Below are 19,614 nucleotides of genomic sequence, written 5' to 3'. Positions count from 1 at the left end.
GTTTGCAACCACAAATACAGTTGAAAACCTTTGATACAGTGAATCACCATTTCGAAGGGATGACCTAAACACATCCCTTTCAATTTGTTATGCATTTCCTAACTCATTTTGTGATTTGATAACTATTTGCCAAATTGCAAAATAGGATTAGTACAAAGCAGTTGTAAACCCCGCCATTTAGTGAATTTCAAGGTTTGCAGCTGCTAAATGGTTTAGTACATCTGGGGCCAGATGTACGACCATTCCTTTTTGCAGGTTGCAATTTTTTCATCAATATTTATGAGGCAGGTCGCAATTTGTGACCCATTGGGAATGGGCTACTATCACAGGGATGGTGGCTTAATGAGGACAGCAGACCACCATGTCTGTGTTTGCTTTTTTAACAAAGCAATGATTTTTTTTTGTAATGCAGCCCATTTTACTTAATAGAAAATGGGATGAATTTCAAATTTAAAAAATGAAAAGTTATTTTGAATTTTTTAAGGGCAGGCTATGGTCCGCAGACCACTTCCTGCTCTTAAAACACAATTTTGCTGCCAAACACAAAGGGCAAGGGGCCCCTGGGGACCGTGTGCCCTTTCCGACTGGCTTACCACCATTTTGAAATTGGCAGTAACTGGGATTGTTTTGCAATAGCATTCATGATAGCAAAACAATTGTACATTTCCCTGCGACTCACTATAATGAAGGGACGCCCTTGGCATACCCCTTCCTAACAGCGACACGCAAACCCTATTTTGAGAGTCCATAATAGGTTACTGACTTGCAATATAAGGTTTATACATGCAGCAATCCTTTTTAGCTGTGGCAAACAGCCCAATTTTCCATTTGCGACTGCTAAAAACGGCCATACATCTGGCCCCAGGGTCCTTCTCCCATGTATTACTTAGAAATGTATTCCTTTTGGTAAATACTTGAAACTCAGTGGTGAATTTTGAAATCCTAAGGTTTCACATTGCATAAATAGAACACTGACCTTTTAATAATGTTTTCCCTGTGTGTGGTTTGTCTTGTACTCAGTCGCCTCTGAGCCTGTTGGTTCTGCGTGTTTCTGCTCTTCTCTGATGGTCTGTAGCTTGAATGCTACTGTCTCTTTTAGTGAATAAGAAAAGCACCATCTTAATACCTGCCTGAAGGAGGTATGATGGCTCGTCAGAAAAGTTAGTCTTAAAGTTTTCACTTCCCACTAGGTCAAAGCAACAAGGACCCTTATTAGCACAGTGCCAACGCAGCATGAATTTCCATGCTGAAAATGTGTCAATCCCAGCTGCGGCCCCAGGCATTACGAGGGGCATCTCCTCTGCCCCTCCAGCTCACTCTTTAACTCTGTGAGCGTCTCTCAGCCTTCTTTTCACATTGACCTCCTTTCATTGCTGTTTTTCCTCATGCTTGCTTGTTCCCCTGCCACCTTTTATCTCATTCGTTTGTTCTCCTTATTTTTCCTTCTTTCTTTCCTCAATTTTGTATTTACAGATTTATTTGTTTCTGCCATCGGCTATTTTCCTCACCTGAGACCGTTTTCCTCTTTATGCTCTCCTCCAATCATATACTATTTTCACCCTCTTCTCCTCTTGCTCCAGTCCTTCTCCTTTGCCCGTCTTCTTCTTCATGTGCATATTCATTCTTTCTTTGGTCATTGTCGTGCATACTCCTCTGCCTTATATTCGAAGTCTACCTGTGTGTTTCATTTTGGATTATTCGTTTCAATTTTCTCTTTCTTTTGGATTCCTGTCTTTCAACCCTATTTTTTTCTCCTTTGTCTCCTCATTTCCTCAGTGATCTTTCCCGTCTTTCAACATGATTGCCTATCAAATGACTCTATTTTCCATTCTATAAATCCTTCTTTCCTTTAAATATCTTTTCCTATTTTTTTCTTATCTGACTTTTTTCTTCATCTTCTACTGCCCTTTTGCTCCTTCCTTTACATTCAGGGTCATATATAGGACCATTGAATTTCGCAACTTGTAATTGCGACAAATTGCGAGTGCAATTTGAGAGTCACAAAATACAATGTACAACAGTGTCTCAGACACTGTTTGCGATTCCCAATGGGGTCGTAAATTGCATGCCTCATGTATATTAATGAGGCTGTCGCAATTTGCGACCCCATTGGGAATGGCTAGCACTCCCAGGGATGGTGGCCTGCTGGGGTCAACAGGCCACCATGTCTGGGACTGCTTTGTAAATAAAGCAGTTTTTATTAAAAAAAATGCAGCCCGTTTTCCCTAAAGAAAACAGAATGCATTTAAAAAAGAAAAATTCAACTTTTCAATTTCATTTTTAAGGGCAGGCAGTGGTCCCTGGGACCACTGCCTGTTATTGAAAAATATTTGCGCCTCCAATCACAAAGGGGAAGGGGTCCGTTTGCAAATGGTTTACCAGCTACTTGAAGTAGGTGATAAACTGTGAGTTTTTTGCGACCGCAGATGCGCTTGCAAAACACTCATACATGGCATGTGCACTCGCCATTAGGAAGGGGTGCCATTGGCACGCCCCTTCCAAATAGCGAGTCGCTAGCCCTATTTTGCGAGTCGCTAATAGATTAGCGACTCACAAAAGAGGGTTAGTACATTGTGCATCCGTTTTTTGCGATCGCAAACGGGCCAAATGCCCCTTTGCGACCGCAAAAACGGTCATACATCTGACCCTTAGTCCACTCTCAGTCACTATTTTCAATATTTATCAATATTTCCATGTATTTCCTCTGTGTTATTCATTCACTCATCCCCCTTCCTCTCTTTTCAACAAGTTATAACTTTTTTCTCTTTCATTCTTCTTTCTTTTTATCATTGTGTTCCTTCACTTATTCTATCCATTTTCAGTCTATTATTTTATAATTTCATTAAACCTTACATAATTTCCTTATTCTCTAGTAAATATTATTTTCATGCGTCCATCACCATGTCCTATTTTGTTTGTACGCCAGAATGTCGACGGCAAGAATATTACGCTACAAAAATATTGCAGGAACATTTTTGACAACCATAAGGTAACAGAGAATTATAGATTTAACATCCTTAAAACCATCTATACGTACCTTGAAGATATATATGTACATACCTTGTTAATATATTTACCACAGTAGGTTTCCAATTACTTGGAATTCTGCTTGTACAACCTTCCGTTTCTACTCCTAATTTTCTCATCCTTCTTTCATGTTCTTCTTTTCTTTTCTAACTTAATCATGTTCAGCTTTCTCTGTGCCTCCATTTATTTAACACCTTTTCTATGTTTCCTTCTTTTTCCACCCCTTTCAATTGTCCAATTTATCATTTTGTTCTCAATCCACTTCTTTTCTTGTATAGATTGCATTAGTTTTATCTCTTTTCCTCTTCTTTGGAACCTTCTTTTTCTTTGCTTCCTACTATCATTTTAAACCCTGTGTTGACAGCACACTTGTCTGCAAGACCTACTGCTTACAATATGATTGAGGAGCTATGGAGTTAGCAAACTCCCAACACTGACTCACTTGAATAAGATTCTTTCAGTCATTGGCTTGAGGAATTGTCAGTCACCTCTTAGATGATCCCACTGGAGTATTTTCTATTCACTGTCATGCCATTGACTTGGTGTTTCATGCCGCCTCCAATAAAGTGCTTGCTTTGTAATACAAAGGAACTTTTTTTACAAAGCTACAACCATCACACTTTTCATATTATTCAATTCTTTATCTCATAGATGCATTGTAAACAGAAAGAAAATGTTTTTATAAGTCTGGGTTCACTGTACACTTATCAAAAAACATTTTGCTTATGATATACTGGTGTAGGCTTTTTTTCTGCCCCTTTTGATCATCCTTTTTCAGCCATTGGCTTGCCATTTTGTCAATATTCCCCTACTTTTTGCTATTTGTCCATCTTATTGCACCCTCACACATCCCATTCGTCCCTGTCACCATTCTGTTCATCCTCTGTTGCTCCCTGTTCCTTCCACCCACCACTGCCTCATATATTGCTCCCACCCGTCCTTCCCCTGTATTCAACTGTTCCCCCAAACACCACCCTTTTACATTTACCTTTCACCTCTCCCTCCTGGCCCTGTATGCTTATTATTCCTTGTGGACTCCAAGCCTTCTCTTTGTCCTCTCCTCTATAACCCCCACCCCCTATCATTCCTTTCGTCTAAGTGCAGCCAGGAAGGGTATGTTTTTCGTTTCATAGAAATGAAAGGTGGGCTATATTGAAAACTCTCTTACCTTTAATATGGTCCCATTTTGCTATCTGTACAAAAGGTTGGTGGCAAGGCAGCCTTTGTTATGTTTCTTCCATTCATACTTTCTATATAACAGACATTCAAGAAGGACAATAATGAAAGCCCTCATGTCATCTGACCTTTTAACACAGATTTAACAAGCATTTGCAATGCAATTCTTCTCGCATTTGAGGAAGTTAAAGCTAATGGCATTGTAAATGACAATGTTTTTTTACTTCTGTTTGGCAATGTTACATTTAAAAGCACAACTACACAAATCAGTGCACACTAATTTGCATTGCCATCGACTGTTTAACAGGACAAGGATTGTGGAAAAGAGCCAATATGGCTGGCTACGATGGGTCTCTGCATGTCACAAAAGGCAAATGCTGACGAGTTGAGTAAATTATGCAGCAAGGACAGGCAAAATATGTGGCACATTGTGACAGTATTACTTCATTCTTTTATAATGTTTACACTTTAACACGGACTGGGCATTGTTTGTACCTCAATAGTACCGGTTCAACAGCCAAATATAGCAATAAGCATCAGAAAGGTGACCAGTCAACATTTGCAAAGGGCCTTTCATTGCACTGCAACATATGTTGCTGTGTTTAAATAAGACTTAAACCGTTTAAACTAGGAAAACTTTCATTAAATTCTGCAGATTTTGCAGCAGATTACGGTGCAAATCTATAACTATGCGAAAAATGCCACAGATGAACAGTTGCATCATAGCAGTGGTCCCGACTATGCCTCAAAATGGTTGCATGCAACACTCAATACAGAAGCACTCAACTCAAGACTCTAATCCCCAAGCACTCAACAAAAGACTCGTTTACAGGCAGGTATACCTTGACCATGAAGACTGGGGTGCCCATACCCTGGGATACCTCAAACACATGGCCGCGCTTCCAGTTCAAGACACCATTGATCCCGCCAACCACTTGCTCGGGAGACGCTGAAGGAGAGAAGCGAATCATTGTTAGGGCAATGGCTAGCACAGATGGATTTAGGGGTGTTACCTGAATTCCACCAGATAAATGGTCTCCCTGAGCCTGGGCTGCATGGTCAGAACATAGGCATAGAGCTCATTCTTGCTGTGGGAATAATCTGGCCGCCACCTCTGTGGATCGCATCAATGTGTAGTGTCACATTGTGGACATCGAAGCGTACAGCACACATGTTCTCCTTGCTAGGGTGACCAGGCATCCCGGATTTGCTTGGACGGTCCCGGGTTTTCACCTGCTGCCCAGGCAGATTTCAGGAAATTTAGCTCCTGTCCTGGTTTTTAGAGAGGGGCGACTGAAAACTGTGGGAGATGTATTTTTATGTTTTACAAAGCAAAGATGGTTAGCAGTTGTTTCAAGAAAGCAATTTAATTAACAGGCAAGCTTCTGGGTGTAAAAATTGCATTTTATGTATGTTCAAACTGCCTGTTCTGTAATTCTCTGCTGAGGAGTGCTGCCATTCTGTGTGCTCGCTTCAAATAAAAAGGTAGTCCTTCTTCTATTTTCGTGAAATGTCCCTGTTTTTGGCTTTAAAATTCTGTTCACCCTATTCCTTGCACAGAGCACCCTGCAAGCAGAGGGGATGGCAGGGAGACATCTTGACTGTCACAAGTGGGACAGATAACTTCCTTCAGCTGTCATGTGCAAGTAACCCACGTTCTATTTCCCACAGGGAAAACAAAAACAAATGGAAGCTAAATCTAGAAGTGAAAAGGTGCATTTGAAATATGTATCCACGAAAAACAATCATTGACAAAGCCAATAGGGCAGAGCTTTAAGATCTACTGGCTCTAAATGCCCTTGTTCATGTTGCTTAGAGTGATTCCACAGTGGCTGTATCACTGATTACATGTGCGTTCGCCATAACATACTTGAGCTTCAAGCGCCATTTTTTATTTAACCAACCGTCATGATGTAGTGGTAAACAAATATGAAAATGAAAAGACCCTTTACTTTCCAAAGTGAAAGCGCTGCTAAAAATATATATTTAAAAAATGAGAGTGGACAAGAGAAAGCAGAGGAGTGGGTCGGAGTAGTGGGTGGGATGTTAAGGAACATAAGTGCATGAGGGAGCAATGAAGGCAGGGAAAGAAACACAAGGGAGAGAACACAGGCGCGAGATCAACAGAGAAGGGTGGGAGAGAAACAAGAGGATTCTGGAAAACATGCACTCATGGAGGGCTGATGCAAAAAGAAACAGTAGTTTTCTAAAATTGAGCAGTGAAAGGACACAAGAAAATGGATGGGATATAAGTTAGAGCTTTACGGGGTAAACATGCAGGTGCTCAATTTAAGGGGATTGGAGTAATTAGGGTCAACTCACCAGCCACCTCTCCGTCCAGAAATGGACAACTGTTTTGGGGGTAAGGCCCGATGGCACCCGAAGTGAGAGGGGCAAATTCTTTGTGCTACAGAGTCAGTGGCACCCAAAGTGAGAGGGGCAAAGTCTTTGTGCTACAGAGTTGGGGGCGCCCAAAGTGAGAGGGGCAAAGTCTTTGTGCTACCTCAGTATCTCTGGCATGTTATTTGTTGGTGAGCGGGTGCAACAGCCTCCCCTGGTGGTGATTAGAGGCAGAGCTGCCGCTCACTCTGCTTCAGTCTGCAGGTTTGCGAGACTGTGAGCTCTTTGAAGCATCCTAATAACAGGGCTGGAGTCGGGGTACCACACGGCCAAACAGCTGGACTTCACTCTTTGGCCTCTCTGGGACGAGGAGTTTGGCACCTTTTGTGACGTCACTTCCTGTCGTGACATCACTTCTGGTGACAGCGTCCCCCCACTTCTTTTTTTACGACTTGTGCCCTGCCTAATAACAACAATATCCGGGAAATAAACAAAACAAAGCGTTCTGATAACATCAGAGTTTTACTTGACAAACATGTGGCTACTCCCTTTAAGGGGATTAGGGTAATTAGGGTGGACACTTTTGGGGGTAAGGTGCGGTGGCACCCTAAGTGGGAGGGGCAAAGTCTTTGTGCTACCGCAGTATCGCTGGTGTGTTGTTTATTGGTGAGGGCGTGCAGCAGCCTCCCGTGGTGGTGATTAGAGACAGAGCTGCCACTCGCTCTGTCTCAGCCTGCAGGTTTGTGAGACCGCAGGCTCTTTGAAGGGCTCACATGGGCTTCGGAGTGGCCATGGGGGAGCAAGGGAGGAAGGTGGGCAGAGCAGCGAATGCTGCAGGAGAGGGTTGAGGAAGCGTTGCCACCTGATAGTGCACGGCTCAGCTGTAACGGGCAGAGCAGAGAATGCAGTGGAAGCATTGCACAGCTCAGCTTAATGATCACAAACAAACACAGCTCCGGTGAACCCCACCCCTGAAGCACATGTAAGCCATGCAGGCAGCAGATCGTTGGGGGCTGTTGGGCAAGTGGAAGAGGATGGGGCAGATATGGATAATGAAAAATAAACACACACCCTCTGGGTAACCACATCTGACATTTGATCTGGGTCTTCCCCTGAAGAGCAAATGTGAAGAGATGACAATCATGGCTCTGTTTACACAAAAGTTCTTAGACAGGTAAAATAAAAGTTCCTTTAGCCGTTGCTAAAATGGGACAAGTGAAATGATACAGGTAACAGGGCAGTCCTCATGGGAGGTTACAAAAGACTAAAAGGAGGGACTATTAAGCACATTCACCAAACAAAAGCAGGTATTTAGGAAGGACAGTACAAGGAGCCAATGAAAGAGAGAGGTGGTGCTTCAAGCCTATATCTAGACGCAGCATGTCTCGAAGAGCCAGCGCATGCGCTGCCTAGACGAGACCTGAAAACAAAACTGTATTGAAGTCAAAGGAGCCTTCAGTACAATTCACCTTTCATTTATTTGGCTTTATTGTGCTTATGTTGCATGGATTATTAGCACATTAAAACAAGACCTACTGGCATTCTCAATGGGTGTACTGTTTATATTTTCCAAACATTTTCTCCCCTCTGTTGATATTTCTTTTTATAATTTCCAATGTATTTCCCTATCTTGTTTTTGCAAATAATAGTAATGTATTTTCATCTTGTCATACCACACATCTGCAACTTCTAAGCTCTATACATAAAAGTTATTACTATTAGCTATTATTTTTGTGCTTGGTTTACTGATTTCAGAAGAGTGCAGGCCTGAATTGCCATTGCTGACGCTCAAATTCATGCTCAAAATCATGAGCACCACAGATGTCAGCAGTGTGCATCTTTCCATCTTTTTTCTTTTGTTCCTCTCTTCTTATTTGCTGTTACAATGTATTTTGAGGTTTTTGTTTACCTATACTATATTTCTCTTATTTCTCATGAGTCACTTCTCTGTTCATTCATTTTATTCTTTTATATGTTCTTTCTTTTTTTACACTTTTCTGTCTTTCCCTTTTTCTTTCATTCTTTTCTTTTTTACTTCCTTCCTGCTTTCTGGTGTTTTCTCGTTTCCTACTTCCTATTCTCCCTCAACTCTCTCTTGGCGTCTCTTTTAATGAATCCATTCCTTTCTTGCTTTTGCATTTCACCCCTTCTTGCTCTGTCTTTCCTCTGCTCTTTGGACCCTGTATTCAGATATTTCCTCTGTGTTTCTGTCTCTTGATTCCCTTCAGTTCAGGTGGAGCCCAGTGGAGCAGGATTTCGGTTAATATTGTACCTGTGTGTTTGAACTTCTTCAAAGGTCTTTAGAAGGAAGGCTGAGATTGCCTCTGGGGTGAAATGTGTATTTTTCTTTGCGGCTCCATCAGTTTTCAGAGCAAGCAGAGTGGAATGCAAGCAATTAGGGAAAGGAAATATCTGTTCAGCTTCCCAAGATGCTGCGTTGGGAGAGAAAGCACCTCCAGGTTCCCCCAGGGGACCAAATGGTTTGTACTACAGGGAAACTTTGTCGGTGTTAAAAAACAACCATTAACAAATATGCACAGGGTGGCACGTGCTTCACGCGGGCTCCCTATCTTGTGCTTTCTATGCCAATGCTCTGCAGGCTTCCTGCCTATTCCAGAGCCAGGGATGGCTCCTCCATTTGAGCGGAGGAGTGTAGCCCCACTTAATTGACCCCAGAAATGGTGCAGGGACAAAAAAATAAAATATTAATGAAGTTAATTCATTACCATTTTATTTTCCGTCAACCCGTCCTAAACCGGGTGTCAGGATGGGGTGGGGCCTGCTGAGTGGCAGAAGTGGTGGGCTGCCTGTGCACTAGTTTATAGTGAAAATGTCCCTTTGGCCAGCCGTCTTGCGACAGCCAGTCAGACATACGCACTTTAAACCTCTCAACCCAGCAGTCTTACACAGCTGACTTTAACGCAAGAATAGACATTCAGAGTCATCGGGAGCACCAAGAGAGGCTGCGCCCATCAACCCTAGAACTGCTCTGATGCTGTTTAATAGCATTAGTGCAGCACCAGGATTGGCTCAGCCCAGCTGGATGTGATGTCAGAAGAAGAAGAGGACAGGAGCGAGGAGGACATGTCTCCAGAAAGCATGGTAAGTACCATTTTATTTATTTCATTTATATATTTAATTTTAATTATGTATTTTTTTACTGTATTCACCCATTTGCTCACCACTCCAATTGCCGTACTTGCCAGCCGCCACTGCCCAGAGCAGTACATTTTGGGTAGTAATTGGTACAGACAGATGGTTTTATATCGCTATACACTCAGCATGCTAATAAATATGCCAGTGGAAAAGAATATTTTGCACTCTAACCAGCTGTTACAGGACCCAACAGAAGAAGTCTTCAATTGCTATTTACCACATATATGAACCTACGAGGCAATGGGATGTGTACCAAAAGAGAACACATGTACACAATATTGGAACAGCACTTGAGGCTCACCCTGCAGAGGCCAGCCAAATGCCACACATCTAGGTTAAATTAATGCGTTTGAGGATATTTTGCGCATTGGCACAAGCTCTGAATTATGGCACGCATATAAGATGACCTCAAGTGACACTGCGAAGGGCCCTTGCAAGCACATTCCATGGCCTCTGGTTGAGGTGCTGCCACAAGGCGCCGGGATTTACAGTAACACCCATTTCTCCATGCGAGCTTATGTTTTGGCCTGTTTCCTACCGCTGCACAAGCTCCTATAGGGAAATGGGAGTTTGAGACCGCCCCATGTGCGGTCACTTCATAATTGCGGTTTTGGACCGGCGACCCAAGGTCAGTCGGTTCCAATACCGCAGAGATGTCGGTCAAAGGCAACTCTGACTGACATCATAATCAGGCCCGAAGTTGCAAAGTGGCAATCCCTCCTGTAGCACAGCAATCAGCAGGCAGCAGGCTAACACAGCAGAGCAAGTAGAAAAGTGTCAGTCCCTCCTACAGCATAAAAGCTCTTCTTCTAGGAAGAATGTCCTTACTTCTTGTAGAGGTCTGATATGGTGGTGTCAAGGGACCTGTACTTTGACCCAACTGTGCCTCTGAAGTAGGGGAGGCATCAAAGAAGCCTTTGAAAATCACAAGGTCCCTGCCTTTCCTGCCCTGGCTCCAGACTCACTACGAGGGGGGGGGAGTATGCAGCTCTTTATTTGGGGAAAGGCACAGCCCTATTCAGGTGCACGTGTCAGCTCTTCCCTCCCACTCTACATCAGGAAGGCCCATCAGCATGTTGATGGGCCATCAGGATGAAAAATGTCACACCCCAGCTCCCTTTGTGTGACTGTCTAGATGGAATGCACACCTAACCTAGATGGGTATTCAGAGACAGACAGAGGCACAGGAGGGTTAAAGTAAGAAAATACCAACTTTCTAAAAGTGGCATTTCTAGACTTGCAAATAAAAAAACAACTTCATCATAAATTGTGTTTTAATTAAATAATAATTTGGTGTCTCTGAACTCATAATTTAAATTATGAGTCCAGAGACACCAAACTCGAGATCACTATATGCTCCCAATGGGAAATTTTACTTCAAAGATTCCCCATGTTAATCTCTTCACTACCAGAACATGCAAACCTCAAAAGTACATGTCCTACCTGTTAAGCACCCTGCATCCTGCCCATGTGGCTGCTTATGGCTTACCTTAGGGGTGTGTTATAGGTAATAAAAGGGAAGGTTTGCACCTGGCAAGTAGGTTACAATGCAAGGTCGAAATGGTAGTTTAAAACTGCACACAGACTCTGCAATGGCAGACCTGAGCTATGTTTACAGGGCTATTGAGTGGGTGGAAAAACAGTACTGCAAACCCACTAGAAGCGTTTAAGTTACAAGCCCAGGACAGATATATATTGCAATCTACTAGGGACTTATATGTAAATTGAATATGGCAATTGTGAATAAGCCACTGTTACCATGTTTAGAATAGGAGAGCATATGCACTTTAGTACTGGTTAGCAGTGGTAAAGTAACCAGAGTCCTCAAAACAACAAAAACTAGGTCAGAAATAAAGGGAGAAGGAAGGCACAACTTTTGGGGTGACCCTGCAGAAAGGGCTAGGTCCAACAGGATTGTTTGATAATATAAAGATGGTTGCAATTAATGTGATTTTTCAACAGTTTATGACCAATCAGATGCTGAGTTTGGGATTACATTGAAATGTTCTTTCTGATTCTATCCATTGCTGTGATATCAAACCTATTTCCAGGAAGCAGTGCTGGGTCTGTGATAGCACATTTTTAGAATAGCCATGGAAAATACATCTATATGCAATTTCATTGGAAATTATTTAAATAGTGAGTATCCTGAAAATCTGCTATAGATCTGGCCTTCCTGACCCACGTTGCAGCAGCGGTTGCCATAAACAAACTGTGGTGGGGCTGGTGGGGTCACACGGGAGGCCTCCCTCCGGGGGTGGAGAAGCTTACAATATTAAAACAACCAAAAAAACATTCCTCTTGCTGCCGCGGCCGGCCATGTCCAGCTGTCGGTGCTCCACTTCTCCTGGGTACCAGCAGCTCCTGGGACCCAGACTCCTATCCAATCCCCGTGCTGCCATTTGTTTTGGTCGGCCTGAAACCACGGCCGGATTGGGAACCACAACCGGCCCTGGCAAAGTGCTCGGCCGCCACCCCCCCCCCACCCGGTTTTCGGCCGATTTTGATACAGGGCCGATTTTGCAGCTATGCTGCACAAATGGCCCTGTAAAAAAAAACGCCCCCAGGGGCCCAAAACCGGCCCCCACCCTGCACGAGCACCAGGGGATTGCCCGGTGCCCGCTATGGCCAGCCGGGCCTGCCTGAAACAGCCAGCCAAAACACATCTGCGCACTTAGGGAGTGGAGTGCACGTAACACTCCTCCTCCGAACACCCATGCCTAAGTTCGGCCCTTCCCAACACCGCTGGCAGAGCCGGCAAATGTAAAATAAAACAATGCAAGAGCTTTGTTATATTTTACATTTGGTGGCTCTGAGCTAGGCAGTGGGGCGACGCTCCTCCGCCATTGCGGAGGAGCCGCCCCTGCCACATTGGGAATCACTGGCCTAATACATGCTCTGCAGGCGTTTTCAAACATTAAATATTAAATGGGGGAAATTAACATTTTGGAAAGTTTAGTGTTGAATCTGCCAGGAGAGAATCGTGAACAAAACTGAACAGGAGAACATCATTCCCTTTTGAAACTCCATCACCGTCTCTATGCCTTAGGTATCCGTTTTAAGACGAAAAACATGAATAATACATTTTATGTAAAAAGGAAATCTGGTAAGAGCATTGAGAGATCAAAAACAAATAGTTAAAGAGGCAGAATACAAAAATACTTTACATATAAAGCAAATGTTAAGTAGAAACCAAATGCGGTTGAATCAAGGACAACCTCTTCCTTGCTAATTTAGCATGTTCATTTTAAGGTAGAAATAAAAGTTATAGATAGCTGATTTTCAAACGAATCTAATTTTCTTCCAAAGGAGATACTCTGTCTATTGGTAAAATCTTACAAAACTTAAACATTATTATGGTTCACATTTCACGCGAAAAAAAAACGAAAAATGAAATGTTAATATCGTCACAGTACCTTAGATGAAGATTGAGCTTTGTTACAGCTTTCTTTACTGTGGTGTCTCTGTACCATTAGTCAGGCGTGGCCCGCACAAATATGGGAGGTGAGGCGTGGGGGAGTCAACAGACGATGGGTTAGGTGAAATCAAATTAAAAATAAATAAAACCACACACCTTGCACTCGCTGCATCGCAGAGTCAGCAATGTGGTGAGCGCAAGGTAAATGGTTTTATTTATTTATTTTATTTTACCTATCCCGTTGTCTGTCGACTCCCCCCCACCATGCCCCGCCCGACCACTCTTAACTGTGCCGGTTGCGTCTGCCATTAGTTTTTAAAATGTTGTATGTTAATGTGATACGTGTTAAAGTAAAAAAAACTGGAATAAGAATGAACTTACCAGGAGGGAGAGAGACTTAGGGTAATATTTACAAGCCCACATAGGAACGTCACTTTATGACATTCCTGTGGCGATAAACTCTTTGCCCTATTTACAAGGTGGCATCAAACCACTTAACATGGTCTAGCGTCACAGTGTGAATAAGGCCCCTTTTCACGCTACCCTTAGCCTGAAAGGGGCTTACAATGGGTGTTGCGGTGGGCGTTCTGCCGCTGCACCCATTAATTTTAACACTGCTCCTATTTACAAGGGAGACGTAAATATGAGGCAGCGCCAAAATTAAGACCAGGAAAAACCTGGTCTTAACATGGTGGAAAGAGGAGAAAAGCTAAATTTCTCCTTGTTTTTGCTGTTTCTATGTGTGCTGCAGAATGCAGCACACATAGAAACCGCAAATCGCCATGAATGATTGTTCATGTGCAGGAAGGTGTCCCTTACTACACAATCAGTCAAATAATTACATTTTGCAACTTCTATGTGTGCTTCACAATGCAGCACATATAGAAGTTACAATTCGCCATTCTGGATTGTTTATGTGCAGGAAGGAACACCAACCTGCACATAAAGAATCATTCCTCCCTAATAATTCATTAGGGGAAACGCAGCGATGCGTCACATTCTTGTGAATACGGCGCATCCCTTCATTTTCAGAATGGCTGAGCGTGGCGTTGGCAATGTTTACTTAACGCCACACTTCGCCATTCCCTTGTGAATATGCCCCTTAATATTGGAATCTTTCTCTAATACAGCCTTAGAGCCGCTCTACTGGCCATTAAAGGCCCGCTTAAGCGTACGCTGAGGGCCTTTAACAAGGAAGAGGGTCTTTAATAGCCGTTAGAGCCAGTAGAACCAGCTACTGAAGGCTCTAAGGCTATTAGAACATTCAGCCCTTAGAGGGAAGAATGTTCTAATTTGTACAGCAAAGGACTCACTGAGCACGAGGGGGTCGAAATCTTGTCGGGCTCCATGAGGCAATGATTGGAATGTTGATGTTCCGGGCTTCTACCAGGCATTAGAAGCCTAGAGCACTACATCGTCTTCAATAGATCGCCCAACATTCCAATGTTCTAATAAGTTTTTAATAACCCACAGTGCAGCAATGGGTTATGAAGGCCTGAGCTGTGCACATCGACACAGTAGGCTGGTTCTCCTATCAGTAATGTCCCAGGTGATGTAAAAAGGGTGGCACTGTGTGAGCTGGGCCCATGGGCATGGTTGCCGTGTGTCATACCAATCAGTTTAAGGGTTTTCACTTCTATACCTATTCTTCTTGAATGAAATTATATACATATATAGTTTATATGATTGCACATGAGTTGTTACCATTAGGTCACACTTCATTGAAAAAGCGTTTATAGTTTTTTAATAAAATTGGTGCCGTATGACAAATCTGTACAAAACTTTCCAATCAAAAATGCTCATCTGATTTGTATTTGACATGGCGAAATTCATGCAGATCTGTTAAGTGTGGGTGTAAAAAGGTGGGAAAAAAGTGACATTTACTATTTTAATAAACCGAGCTGATAGATTGAAAGTAGGATTTCTCTCTAGGACTGGCTTTGCTTGTTGTGGTGTAAACACATTCAATAGTTCTTGAGAAATCAGAGTTAAAAAAGTAGTTTTTGCAGAATTCAAATTGAGCATACCAATCAGTCAAGATAGCGCTTTCGGAACTGTTAATAAACAAATCTTTCACAAACTTGGATTCCCTGGAGGCTAGCAAGACCGAATAAATAAAAAAAATGTGATCTAGTTTGACAAAAGTGCTTTTTCTATTGTTGTCCATTTTGTGGCCTTGCAGCAAAAGTTGGCTTCATGGACCAAGTACTCTCTGATTGGCTGCTTGCAACGCCAAGAAAACTGTTGAGGCCAATCATTTCAGGATATGGGTATTGTTCTCCACTTCCTGAAAAAAGGGAAATGAAGGTGCCATAGGTAGTAGGGGAAGCATCCCCTGAACCCTTGGCTCAAATGGGAGTAACCAATGGAACCCAATGGAACCGCCTGGAGTTGCAATTTAAAAGTAAAATTGCAATATTGCCACAAGGTTCATGGATGCCAAGACTACGTTTCTGGTCCTGAGCATGACACTCAAGGTCTGAGAACCCAGTTCAGCTTTGAACCCCATAAGATCTTCTGGAACCTTGTTGGACCAGCCTTGATTTTGCAGTGCCAGGTCTGTGAATGGAATGGTATATCAAACAGTGGTACACACGTTTACAAGGGTCTGCAAACCCTCGGACAGGATCCATAAACCCTTAAACATGAAAAATACAGCTTTTCAGTTAGCCAGACTCTGTGCATAGTGGAGGTTGACTACACACAAGGAGTTGTGCACAAGCCTTGGAATGTAATGGATTGGTAGTACTTGGCCCCTCTGCATGCCAGGCCTTTGGTCAATTCCTGTAGCACATGGCCAAAGTTTGGGTTGGCTAATCGTTATGGTTTGGCAGAGGGCCTGGCTGCATGCTAGGCCCTGCTATTAATTCACGCTATACATGGCTGGCCACCAGCCACGTACATCGTGCCGGGTGAAGGCCTTGTCCTATGGCCAGCCTCTCCTTACCTGGTCCTTGACCACGCAAATGGGTTGGGCATATAACTTCGACCCCCTCATAGTATTTCCCATGCAAAACCCATGCAAAAATATTGATACATATAGCAACTGTCAGACAACACCAAGCAAGAAACACCAAAAACAAACACACCCACTATTTCAGTACCACAAATGTGATCATGCAAGTGCCTAATACCAAAGGGAAGGTCTTGCAAACCTTTACCAAGAAGTTTGTCACAACATATGAAGGAAATCCAAGTTCATGATTTCTAGAAAGAAAAAATATATGAAAAAAAATCTTGGTGTAGATATTGTAAGTCCTGCCTTCTGACACCGAAGTGTATCACAAACCTACCGTAAAACCTTAAGAATTGAATAAATAAATAAATAATCAGCTTCAAAGTTTAAAAAAACAAAACGGTGTCCTTTTGTCAGAAAATAAGGACACCCATCTTTTGCAGACTCCATTTTGAATCTAGCCCTCTTGCCAGAAAGAAATTATAAAGATGGCTGAACTGTTTGAAGACAAAGCAAAATGTCACATGACCAAAACCAGCACACGAAGGACATAATAGGCTCGAAATATGTTTAATGAACTTTGCAGAGCATTGACAGTCTCTGGAGAGAAAGTTGGTGTGTTTTTAAAACAAATTATGCAACAGTACCAATCAATGAACTACTTTTCCCATCAGACCATGATTTTACGTATATTTTGAAGACACTGTGGCCATTTTAGATTTCTGAGTTTAACTTTTCTCTTAGCACAAGGCACCATTGCTAGACAATCATGATACTATATTGCTTCTGCTGGAACCTTGCTATGCAGAGTTAGGATTTTCTTGCAAAGAGCTGTTTTTTCCCTGTGAAGTTTTTTGAAAGACTTTTGAAAAACAGAGGGTATTTTCAAGCCAAATGGGTTGGGAAAAATGAACCTCAACTATATTGAAATATTATCTTGAACTATTTCTGCACATTTAACATTAACTTATGTTAGCACTGTAGGACAGATGTTTCGACTTAAGGTTATTTTAGGAAAGAACTAAAACCCTTTTAAGATAGAACTATCATGCACATGCAATGTATTTATAATTGTGTATAAGATATTTAGAATGCCAATACTCTTTATATGAGTTGCCAAGTTAGGAGCCATATAAGTCTAGTAGAAACTAAAATTCATCTTCCACGAATAAATACAGACAAAGCTGGAAGTAGCTATCATTTTCATAAGTAAATGTGTTGATTAACATATATTCAAGATAACTTACGTCTTGATGGTTTAGCTTTAGTAATAACAAGATCTACTTTAAGGAACAAAGAGTAGGTTACACTGAGGTATCACTAAGGAATAACTGTTCACAGTTACCGCTCTAATGCAAGATGTTATGGTCAGTTACTAAGATACTGTGTATTGGCTTTGAACAACCAACTACATCTTGCAAGCCACAGTGCTCAGCAGAAGAGGCAAGTAATAGTGGTGGACTCAAGTGTCTCTTTTTCTCTTTTGTCTCAATTCCCTTTCCAAGCTTCTAATACTGGCCTTCATATTCTTGTGTGCACGGTCCCAAGTGGAGACATGAGAGAGGGAAAAGTGTGTCATTCACACTGGATTTCGAGTGCAAGGTTTAGTGTTCACTGACACATTTCTTAGTCTCCATTATCATCTAGGTACTACTCCAGCACAAAGGAAGCACAAAGGAAGGTCATTTAGTAAGATCTAAAGCCAAGCCCTACAATCAGAATTTATAAAGGGCAAGGAAGAAATTGGTGTCATGTCGCTAGAGTTTACGTATCACTCTCATATAGATCACATTGCTACGTGCACCATACCTCTAGCCTCTCCAAAAGGCTAATCAAGTAGTTAACAAAATTCATACTTTTCTTTAAAGAGTGCCAATTTATAAGTATGGGTGCAAAATCAGTTCCGCTCGTGGAATTTGCGAATGTTCGGCAATTTCGCGATCCGTGAATCTCGCAAAATTGCCCAAAAATTAGAAAATTCGCTCGCGGGTGAAATTTTGCACATGCACGAGTTGAAGCTCAAATAAATGAGCCCAAACAACTAGTGAGCACGGTCTAGGCTAGGCAGGTGTGCTTCCTCCCTATATCTACCGCCTACAACTAGATGTAATCCTTGATGGAGGTCTTTGCATCCACGAGTTTCTCTAGCGCAATCCCCGTGTACTTCCTGTGACCATGAGGCTGCTTTCTTCTCATCTGCTGCTCTGATCGGTCGCTGACCCTATAAACAAGAGGCATGTGAACTCGCATAGAAGCCCCAACCATTTGGCCCCGCCACACACACACTAGTCTATGCAACGTCTTCCCGCCCTTTCCTCACTATGATGGACAGCTCACTCGAGGGACCTCGTCGCCTTTCGGTGCGGTGGCAAAGTTACAGACACATGTGTCATTTTGTGCAAATGGCAAAAAAATGTGCGAGTTCGCTGGAAAATCCACGAACTCGCAGATTTTTTTGCCATTTCACGCGAATTTGCGGACCGCTAATCCGCAAAATACTTTATGTATAACAATGCAATTTGCCAATAATAAAAACGAAGTGCCATTTATTTTGTCAAATGTAGATGGAAACACTGCAATTTGGTGTATTCCTTTGTAGTGAACAATGATCCATTGTTGTATAACTTCTCTGGCCTCAGTGAGCAAGCTCTAAGGTTGTTTGATAGAAAAAGTCCCATACCCTCTTTTTGGATAATGAAATGTTACATTTAAAACAGGGCCATCAAGATTGTGAGCTAATTTCCATGTTTAATTGTTTAGTAGTTGAGACTTGCTGGTTTAAGAGAAAAGGTGAGGAACTAAATTAAAAGATGTTCTGGCACAAGTAGTGAATTTCCGCGCTAAGAAACTAATTTAAGTAAAGACCATATACTAGTTATACATCTTCAGTAATATTTTAGAATCACTTTAACCCATGCAAATAGGCAGAGTTAAAGGCTCTATGTTTAAAGAAAAAGAAGATGCACACGAAGGGCTTGATTCACAAAGGTAAACTTACACTTTTGTGTTGACTCTTTTTGCGTATTCATAAACTACAATTTAATGGAAACTTTATGATTGTGGAGACTCCGCAGTCAGGGCGGAGAACTTCGCACATGAAAAGATAGGAAAGGTCTTTCTATCTATCTGCCTATCTATCTATCTATCTATCTATCTATCTATCTATCTATCTATCTATCTATCTATCTATCTATCTATCTATCTATCTATCTATCTAACTATCTCATATTTGCTGTTAAATTTACAGAAGGCAATTGTTAATATCAAAGTATTCCTGAAACAAACTATAATGCCGTCATCATTGTCCATAATTCATCGATCATTATAAACTGCTGCAAATGAGTGGATGCTCTTGTGAATATCATGCAATTAATATCTTTTCTGAATATAATCATATAATTCGCTGAGCCTCTTGAGGTTATAGACAAATGAGCACTCATAATTTTATCAGCAATTTTGCATTACACAGTGCCTTCAAAATTACACCTGATCACATTGTTCATAATTCATTGTATAAAATGAGGATCACAGTAGGGTTTGG

The sequence above is a fragment of the Lissotriton helveticus genome, chromosome 7 (assembly GCF_964261635.1).
Source record: "Lissotriton helveticus chromosome 7, aLisHel1.1, whole genome shotgun sequence".
Classification (NCBI taxonomy): Eukaryota; Metazoa; Chordata; class Amphibia; order Caudata; family Salamandridae; genus Lissotriton; species Lissotriton helveticus.
The sequence above is the reverse complement of the archived record's forward strand: the minus strand, read 5'-3'. Positions refer to the sequence as shown.